The sequence below is a fragment of the Rhea americana genome, unplaced genomic scaffold (assembly GCF_003343005.1).
Source record: "Rhea americana isolate MKP2758 unplaced genomic scaffold, rheAme1 scaffold_6, whole genome shotgun sequence".
Taxonomy (NCBI): Eukaryota; Metazoa; Chordata; class Aves; order Rheiformes; family Rheidae; genus Rhea; species Rhea americana.
Window position 1 is genome coordinate 8,105,923 of NW_028186756.1, and position 8,343 is coordinate 8,114,265.

The window sequence follows — 8,343 nt, forward strand, 5'->3', positions numbered from 1 at the left end:
CATAAATACCGAGTATATTCTTATGAACCTACAAATAAACTTCAACTCCAATTCCAAATACCCTCTAGTAAATAAATATGACTGAGCAATCCTATGGATTAAATAACATCTGTACAATATACTTGCAAATGCTAATCTTAACACTTCATTTAGATATGCCTTGTTTGTGAAGTCTTCAAGTTAAGTTAAATCCCAGTCAAGTAAAGCTGCATATAATGATAGTTTTGTGAGATTAAATTATTTTCCATGGGGTAATGGAATCATTTGCAAAAGAAACTGGATCTTTTGTGGACAGGCTRTTTGGTGAAAGCATGAATGTGATGAGCCAGGAAGATGGTGCAGCTGACAACAGGAAAAGATAGCAACAAGGACACCAACCATGYCACAAAGGACATAAACTGCCCTGCAGACTCTGCATGGTCTCCCACCTGTCTTCCCTTCTCTGCCTCTAAATTTTTGAAACCTTTTCCYCCATAGTTTCTCTTGCATTGCACTGCATCCTTTTCTTCAGTCTTCTTTCACCAGCTCTTCAAGCAGTAGCCTCAGGACCACATACCAAATTGTTTCTTCCCTCCATATTACACTCACAGACTACTGAGTAGCCATTTGTTTTGTTCTGTCAGAATAAGGCTTTTATTTATTTATTTATTTATTCTTCTTTCTTTCTTTCTTTCTTTTCCTCCCTCTCTCTTTCTCTCTTTTTTTCCCCCCTGTTTTCTTACATGGTGAGGGTCCCTCRCCTGCATTCAGATCCATTGTGTAATCCACCTGGAAACACTTTTCAGTCCTRCACCTCATCACTGCACTGCAGAGCAAGGAGCACTGTCTCTGAGGCACTGCCCTGCACATGCTCCTGATACGTCTGGAGAAGGGAAACTAGTGGAATCAGTACTTCTGTGTTCTTAGCAAAACATTATTTCAGAATCCTGTTCTGTTACTTGGAGACTTCCAGTGAGATTTTCGTATTTCAAGATTCATTTCAAATCCATTCTTTCTCCTGGAGACAGTTCTTTACCTCGCAGTTACCCACAGGAGTTTAAGACACTATCTCAAACAAAGCGTCATCATCAGGTCTGGACTGAGGATGCTGTGGCAATGGTATTAGGTTTTCCCAAAAGTTCTTGGTCTCCTTACTGAAGCAGATATTGATGCAAGTTTTGTGTTGTGAGCTGCAGAAGTAGCAAAGACCCTGGAGCTCTGTATTTACCTAAAAGGGCAAGGGGTGAGGGGCGGTTTCCCTCTAAATATGGTCGGTAACTTTTCTCTGACAAACTCATTTTGAGTAATTACATTTCAAAGAAGCTCTTGCAAACAAGTTGAAGTTTTTTCCTAGTAAAAAGTTAAGCAGAGGCTTGTATTAATCATAATCCTCTAACTAACAAGAAAGCAGAGTATACTAAAGCAAGGAGACTGCTTCAAATACTGGCATTAGTGACTTCAGTTTGAGAGTTGAGGGATCATTATTAATAGGTGAATCTATTTCTTGCTGTATATTCCTGCAAGTCACAGGGCTAAAGCAGGAGTGAAAGGGGACACAGACACAGTATGAAGAGCAGGCATTCATATCTCACATTAAAAACATTTCTAGGTAGAAGACAAATGTGATTTAGTTTTCTGAAAAAGGAAAGTAATTTTAAGTTGAATAGTTAATTGAGGGTGAAAGGTATAATAATCAAAGACACAGCAAAACCGGTTAATATCTATTTGATCRTGCCTTTGAATTAGCCATATAACCTTATTTGTAAGCACATAATATGAGAGAGAAAGAAAGAAATCTTTGTGATTTTATATTTTCTTATTTGTAAAGGAGAACTCTAAAGTCCAGCAAAGTTAGTATGAGAATGAACAGGACTTGTTTGTGGTAAATCTTTATGACTATTGTGTTCAAGTCATCACTGAAAGATTATTTGAATTACAGTATGTTACATGGCTAATAAATCGTCGCTACTTGTTACACATAATCTTGCAGCTGGGGCTAGAGATAAATAGTAGAGGAAGAACGTTCTGTTTTTATGACTGTCTTAGATGCATAAGAAAACTTATATTAGTTTTGTATGCAGGAGAAATTACAGACAAAAATAATGCTCTAGATAAGTCATGTGAAAGAGAATCTGTATTTTAATGTAAAAGTACAAGCTGRTTTTGGTTTTAGAAGTAAAGTAAGAATATAGTTGCTAAAATTGCCAAGATGTGTGAGTTAAAAATGATGTGGAAAACACATGTCTGAAATAATCTCTCAGTCCTAAACATAACGAAAGAGTTGTAATTTTAAATCAGAAGAACTGGAGCAATTTTTTACTATAATCAAAACATAGCAGAGTATTATTCAGCAATCCATTTTCCTCAGATTCTTCACTCCTGTTTTGTTATCTCTGAGAAATATATTATTTAATGTGTAATGGAGACRTCCAACTACCTAACTTAAAGTTTTTCATGTATTACTAGTTCCTTTACTAAATATAACCATCTTGATTGTTTAATTGACCTAGAGAACACCACACTCTATAGCTTTGGCACTATAAAATAAGCAATATTAGCTAACTGATTATAATGAAAACAAAGGGAAGAAGGAAGCCTGCCTGCCCACCCACCCTATCTTGGGCTTTTTGGTGCAACAGAGTTTATATTCCCCCTGTGTTTTTCCACTTTCTTATATGAAATGAACAGCTGTAATTGAAAAGCAAGAAGCTCCATGGTTTATAGAAATAGGTGTTGTTAAGAGCCTTAGCCATCTAATTTTCTTCCTATTGCAGGGCAGGCTTCCTATTGTCTGTCCTTTAGAGCTAATTTCTTTTCTGATCAAAAGGCCCACATCATTGAAAAGGTAGTAATGACTATTCATTTGGTTGAAACCTCCATTTTGAAGCCTGCAAAGCTTTATTTAGAAACTGCTATTTCTTTCTAAAAGGAAAACCTCATTTGTGTCCTCTATAATGTCAATTAAAGTAGAATATATTTTAATTATTTATCCTGGAGAGAAACCTTTCAGGATCTCAATTTGCTCTGCCAATGATACAGGCTATAGTTTGAAACAATATATGCCCTCAAAATTGTATGTCCAAGAGTAGGAATAAGGTATGTTTTGATTTTAATTTGCCGCTAATTAATAGTTTATTTGCAGCTAATTGGAAGGTTAAAGTTCTACAATTAATGTCCGATTTCTGCGGTAACTCATAAAGGAGCTAGCTATTGTTACGAGCAAATAAGGTGCTTTACAGCATCTGTATCGAAAATGCTGCAGGAGAGATCACGAAGTTTTAAATGGGTGAAGCAGACACGGTCTCGGGGGGGGGGGGTTAGTTTGCTTTTAAGGATGAGCGCGGCGACGGTCACTGGTAGCTGCAGCCCGGGCAGGCGGCGGCTCCGCGGGGGGACGCGGGCCCACGGCGCCCCTGCCCCGYCGGGGGCGCAGGGGGGGACCGAGGGGCCCCAGCAGAGCACGCTGGGGGCAGATCCGCGGCCGCCCGCGTGCCCAGCTCCACGCGTGGGCGCGCAGGCGGCCGCGCGGCTCGTTCCGCCCGCGAGTGCTCGCGGATGACGGCGCGGCGGGGTCGCGGGCGGAGCGCCGCGGGCAGCGCGCTGGCGCCCGGGGGGACCCGGGCCGGCAAGGACGCCCGCGGCGGGAGCGGCGAGCCCGGCAGGGCGTAGCTGCCGGCGCGGGCACAGGCGGGGGAGCTGTAGTAAGCTCCTGCTGCTGTTTCCTCTCCTCGGGGCAGATTCCCGGCCGGACTCGGCACGAACTGCCCTGCGGCAGCCGCCCGTGCTGCAGTGGGCAGTAGTGTTCCCTTAGCATCAATTTTCGTGCTGTTTTTTCCCCTCGGTGTTTTCTCGTGAAAACCCGTGACCTAAGTTTCCCCGGGGCTCCRCGGCGAGCCCTGGTGAGCTGTCCTGTGCTGGTGGTCCCCTCGGCAACTCTGTTAATTAGTAACTTGGAGATGGAGGGGGTCCTTATTAGCAATTCCCCCTCCCCTCCTGCTGAAGCCAACCCCATGAGGCGATTACCAGGAGGAGCTGTTTGTCAAAGGCTAATAAACAAATTCCTGGCGAACACCTGAATGAGCGAGGGCCGGGAACAACCCAATTAAGAAACGGAGCTACTGGTTGTTTTTTTGTGGCAGTGGAAACAATCCGGTCTAGAAAAGGGTCTATTCAGTGGCGCTCCGAGAGGTCTGTTTGCAGCCCGCTATTGTCGTCAGAAGCCAAATAAAAGTTCAGCTGGGGGGAAAAAAGTGATTAAAAACAACATTCGCCGCTGTCCCCTGAAAGCATTGGGAGGCTCGGTTCAAAGGAATCGATCCGTACCCAAAGACTGCTGCCCAGTTTTTACCCATACACACACCACATTTTTTTTTTTTTTTTGTCCTTAATTGTTGCTATTTTTTAATGATGTCATCAAAAGTATCCCTTGGTTTCAAGTATATCTGAGCAGCGAATAACTGTAGTCGCTAGTGCAGCGCCGATACCCGTGCGGCGAAGTGACGGCGAAGCCCTAGGGAGAAGGAGCGGAGGCTCTTCCGTCGGCYCCGGTCGCTGGTTCCCGCTCTCGGCGGGCGGCGGGGTGCAGCCGCGCCCGCGGGGCGGCGAGGCGCGCAGCCGCGGGCAGCCGCGGGCAGCCGCGAGCCGGGCATGGGACGTGACACTGCTGGAAGGGGCAGGGGAATGTCCCGCGTGCGGGAACGGCCTGGGGCTGCAGAGCCCCAGGAGATCCACTTAGCAGCGGTGTTACCGCGCTCGAAACTTCCAGGGGAGGATGCGGATTTGAGTTTAGACGGGAACCAAGCAGAACAGCACATGAACTTTTGTCTTAAGCATCGCCGAAAGCCCTTTTTTATTTTATTATTATTATTATTATTTTGCGGGAGACGAGCTTTGGTTTCCTAGCGGGGGTCTGGGTGATGGAGCTCTCAGCCACCTACCTTGCGCGGGGAAGTTTCGAGGACAAGTCCTCGGCGATCTCGCTTGGGGGTTAGGCTGGGGGCTGGGGGCTTGTTTTAATAATAGGATTAAATGGGGCCGGTTTGGTGCATAGGGTTATTCTAGGAAAGCCAGCGATCCTTTCTGACGCGGTTCCAAGATTCCCCAAACCTCTGCTGGAGGTGCAATTAACAGATATTAATGGCTATTGCATATTAAGCGCTGACCGCGAAAGAAGCGCACGGTCCCTTTCAAACGTGCCGTTTCGGCCGGGGGGTTTCTCTCGCCTTCAGGTCGGATTGTGCTGTAAAGTCCCGATTTCGCCTCACGCTCCTTTGTCACCAGAAAGAAAAAAGAAAAAAAAAAGAAAAAAAAAGAAAAAAGAAAGAAAGAAACAAGAAAATAACCAAACAGAGGGCTTCCCTGGCTTTGACGAGTGTGTTTAGACGGGGACGAGAGGCGGCCGGCCCCGCCGGGCACAGGGGCTCCGCAGCCCCGGGCGGCTCTCCCGGGAGCGGGAAGCGGCTTTACGAAACGGGCTCCAGGCGCCAGGGCTTGCTCCTGCGCCCCGCTTATTGCGCTCGCTGGGTGCTCTCCTGCCTTCCTCGCTCCCCTACCCCAGGGCACCTCCGCAGGCTCCGTGCCCCGGGACGGGCAGGACCGAGGCGCCCGCGGAGTCCTGAACCCGCTTGTGGCCGCAGGCCGTTTGCGCGGTGCGTGCGGGGGGSCGAGACCTCTTGGCGGGCCGTGCAGCTGCCTTGCGGCAGCCGCGGGCGGCGCCGCGCTTCCTCCCCGGCCCGCCCGGCCCGTCCGCCGGGTGCAGTTCCCAGACCGGGGCAGAGAGAAGGAGCCGCTTCTCCCCGCCGTCCCGCCTGCGTTTTGAGAGAGCGGCTCCGCGGCCGAGCGCGCACCTGCGGAGCTGCCCTCCGCGCCTCCCTGCCCTCGCCCCTTCCCGGGAGGCTCCGGGCCGCGCTGCGCGGCTGCGGAGGAGCCGCCGCCGCGCTGCTGGCCGAGACCTGCAAGCGGCGGCAGCGCCGTGCGAGGCCGGTGCCCCGGGAGCTCCCGTGGCGGCCCGGGCGCGGCGCCGGGAGGGGGTCGAGCGTCCCGCTAGCAGGGGCGCTGCCGGGCGGCAGCGGAGCGGGCCCGTGGCTCTCTCCTCGGGCGCTCAAACCGGCGGCGCCTGAGAAATCCTCCCGGGCGCTTTGTGTGTGCGCCCATCGCTGATACCGCGGCAGAGCGGTGTCGGAGAGCGGGGGGGCTCGGGCAGCGTGTTCATGCTCGCCCCATCTTCTGGAAATAAGAATCAGCCACATTTTGTAAGTGCTCCTAAGAGCGTGTGCGATATCGGCATCTTAGCGCAGTGACCTTGGAAGTCTGTGGAGATACGTGAGCCTATACTTACTTTTTATTCAGCCARGTTTATATTTACCTATAACAATATTAGTCATATTTCAAGAAAAATAGACTGGTTTGGAAATTCCTATCTTAAGAGGTTAAATGGAGTGTGCTCCTTGAAAAAAAATGTTTTGATTTAATTKGAGACGCAAACAGCGCAAAGACAAATTGAGAGACAAAATAAAGGAGCCTGCAACTTAACGTTGTAACATTTATTTACACCTTTTAGATACCGAAAGGAAACGCTCATCACAGAGCTTTCAGCACGTTCTCTAACTCCATCTACCATCTCATTTTTTAGTTGCATGCGACCAAGTGTATTTAGTCTCCCCCAAAAAACGTTCATATTAAGTCGTTTCAAAGAACAGTCGAAACCGGTATCAGAGAATCCGTCTTCCATCCCAGCCTGGCACATCTTAGACCTCGATTGGAGCGGTCAAAATATTTGGAGGGGACCGAGCTGAAATACAGCTGCTTGAAGCCCTTCCAATATGTGGCAAAAGTTATAAGGGAACTGCTAGCGAAGTGTGTGCTTTCTAGCATCATAGTAGTTGGAAACAAAACCTTCCGCTGTCACCCTGTTCTTTCGGGCTGCGATGTTTTGGCTTCACCCGTGAACACACCAGGATCAAAACAAAACCAAAGTGCTGGCTGCACTGTAGGTCCTCGCAAGTGGGATTTATTTTGCCTTCGATTTTGTTCAACAGATGAGTTTGTCAAGTTAGGAYAACAAAATCCGTACAAAGTGAGTGACATCCTAAACTGGTAACTCAATATAGTGCTCAGATCTCCTCAGATAAAAATACCACTGCGGCACGGCAGTGTTTTCTGAATACCAGCGCTGCCGCTGTGTGCCGGCACACGCTGTGTCCTTTTTCGCTTCCCCGGCCGAGGACGCGCTGAGGCGGGCGCGGCGCCGCAGCCCGCTCCGCTCCGCCGGGTGCAGCCCCGAGCCTCCTCTCCGCCCTCGCGAATTAGCATCGTTATTGCAATCTTCTCTGTACGGCAAAACCAAAGGGCTGCCGGGCCGGGGGAGGCAGGCTCCTGGCCGGCCCCCAGTGCGGGCGGTAGTGGCGGGCACTTCCCCGCCGCGCCGGGGCGGCCGCGGCCCGCCGCGCTCCCCACCTGCTCCGGCCGCGGGCTCCCCGGCGGCTTCGAGCGGCTCAGCTCGCCTCCCCCGCCCCGGCGCGCCCGGCTTCCCACGGCGGAGCTGCAGCGGGGCTCGGAGCGAGCAAGAGGAGGAGGAGGAGGAGTAAGGAAGGGGGGAGCRCAGGGCAGCGCGCCCCTGTCCTTGCCCCGGTCCTGCGGAGGCAGGAGAAAGTGAGACGAGGCGGCCGGGCGGCTCCGTCTCCTCGGTGCCTTTAAGGAGCTGCCAGCCCCGTCCTTGCAGGTGCGTGTGCCGTGCCTCTGGGGAAGGAAGGAAGGAAAAAGGAGGGAAGGGGAGGAGAGGGAAGGAAAGGGAAGCCCGTGATTGACAGCTCCAGCGAGCTTCACTCCAGCCGCAGTCCCCCCCCTCCCCCCCGCCTTTCCCCGCCGCCAAAGTTTTCTTTCACACGGACGGGACTTCGCTGTTGCCATGAAAACGTGGGGTTTTTTTGCATGTGCCTCCTCCCCCCCMCCACCACCACCATGGGGCAGCCGAGTGGAAAAACGCAAGTGGCAAAGTGTTGGCCGCGCGTGGGGCTGACTGGGCGGCGCGGAGCCACCCTCGGCGCCGCCGCCTGCCCCGCGCTGGGGGGACCAGGCAGCCGCGCGCCCCCGAGCCCGGGTGGCCCCGCCGGCCTTGGCGCGGGGACCGGAGCAGCCTGGCGGCCCGGTCGCTGGTCCGGGGCGCGCACCACCGGCTCCCGCCCCGGAGAGGGCTCACAAGGGGAAGAGCTGAGCCCCCTCCCCCGCTGCGGGCGGCCGTGCAGCGCGGGCTCCCCCCTCCCCTGGCAGCCCCTCCTGGCTTGGCACCGGACGCGGCATCCCGCCCGGGAGCCCCAAACCCCTTTGTGCCCGGCAAGCGCCCGGCCCCGCTCGCAGCGCCCAGCT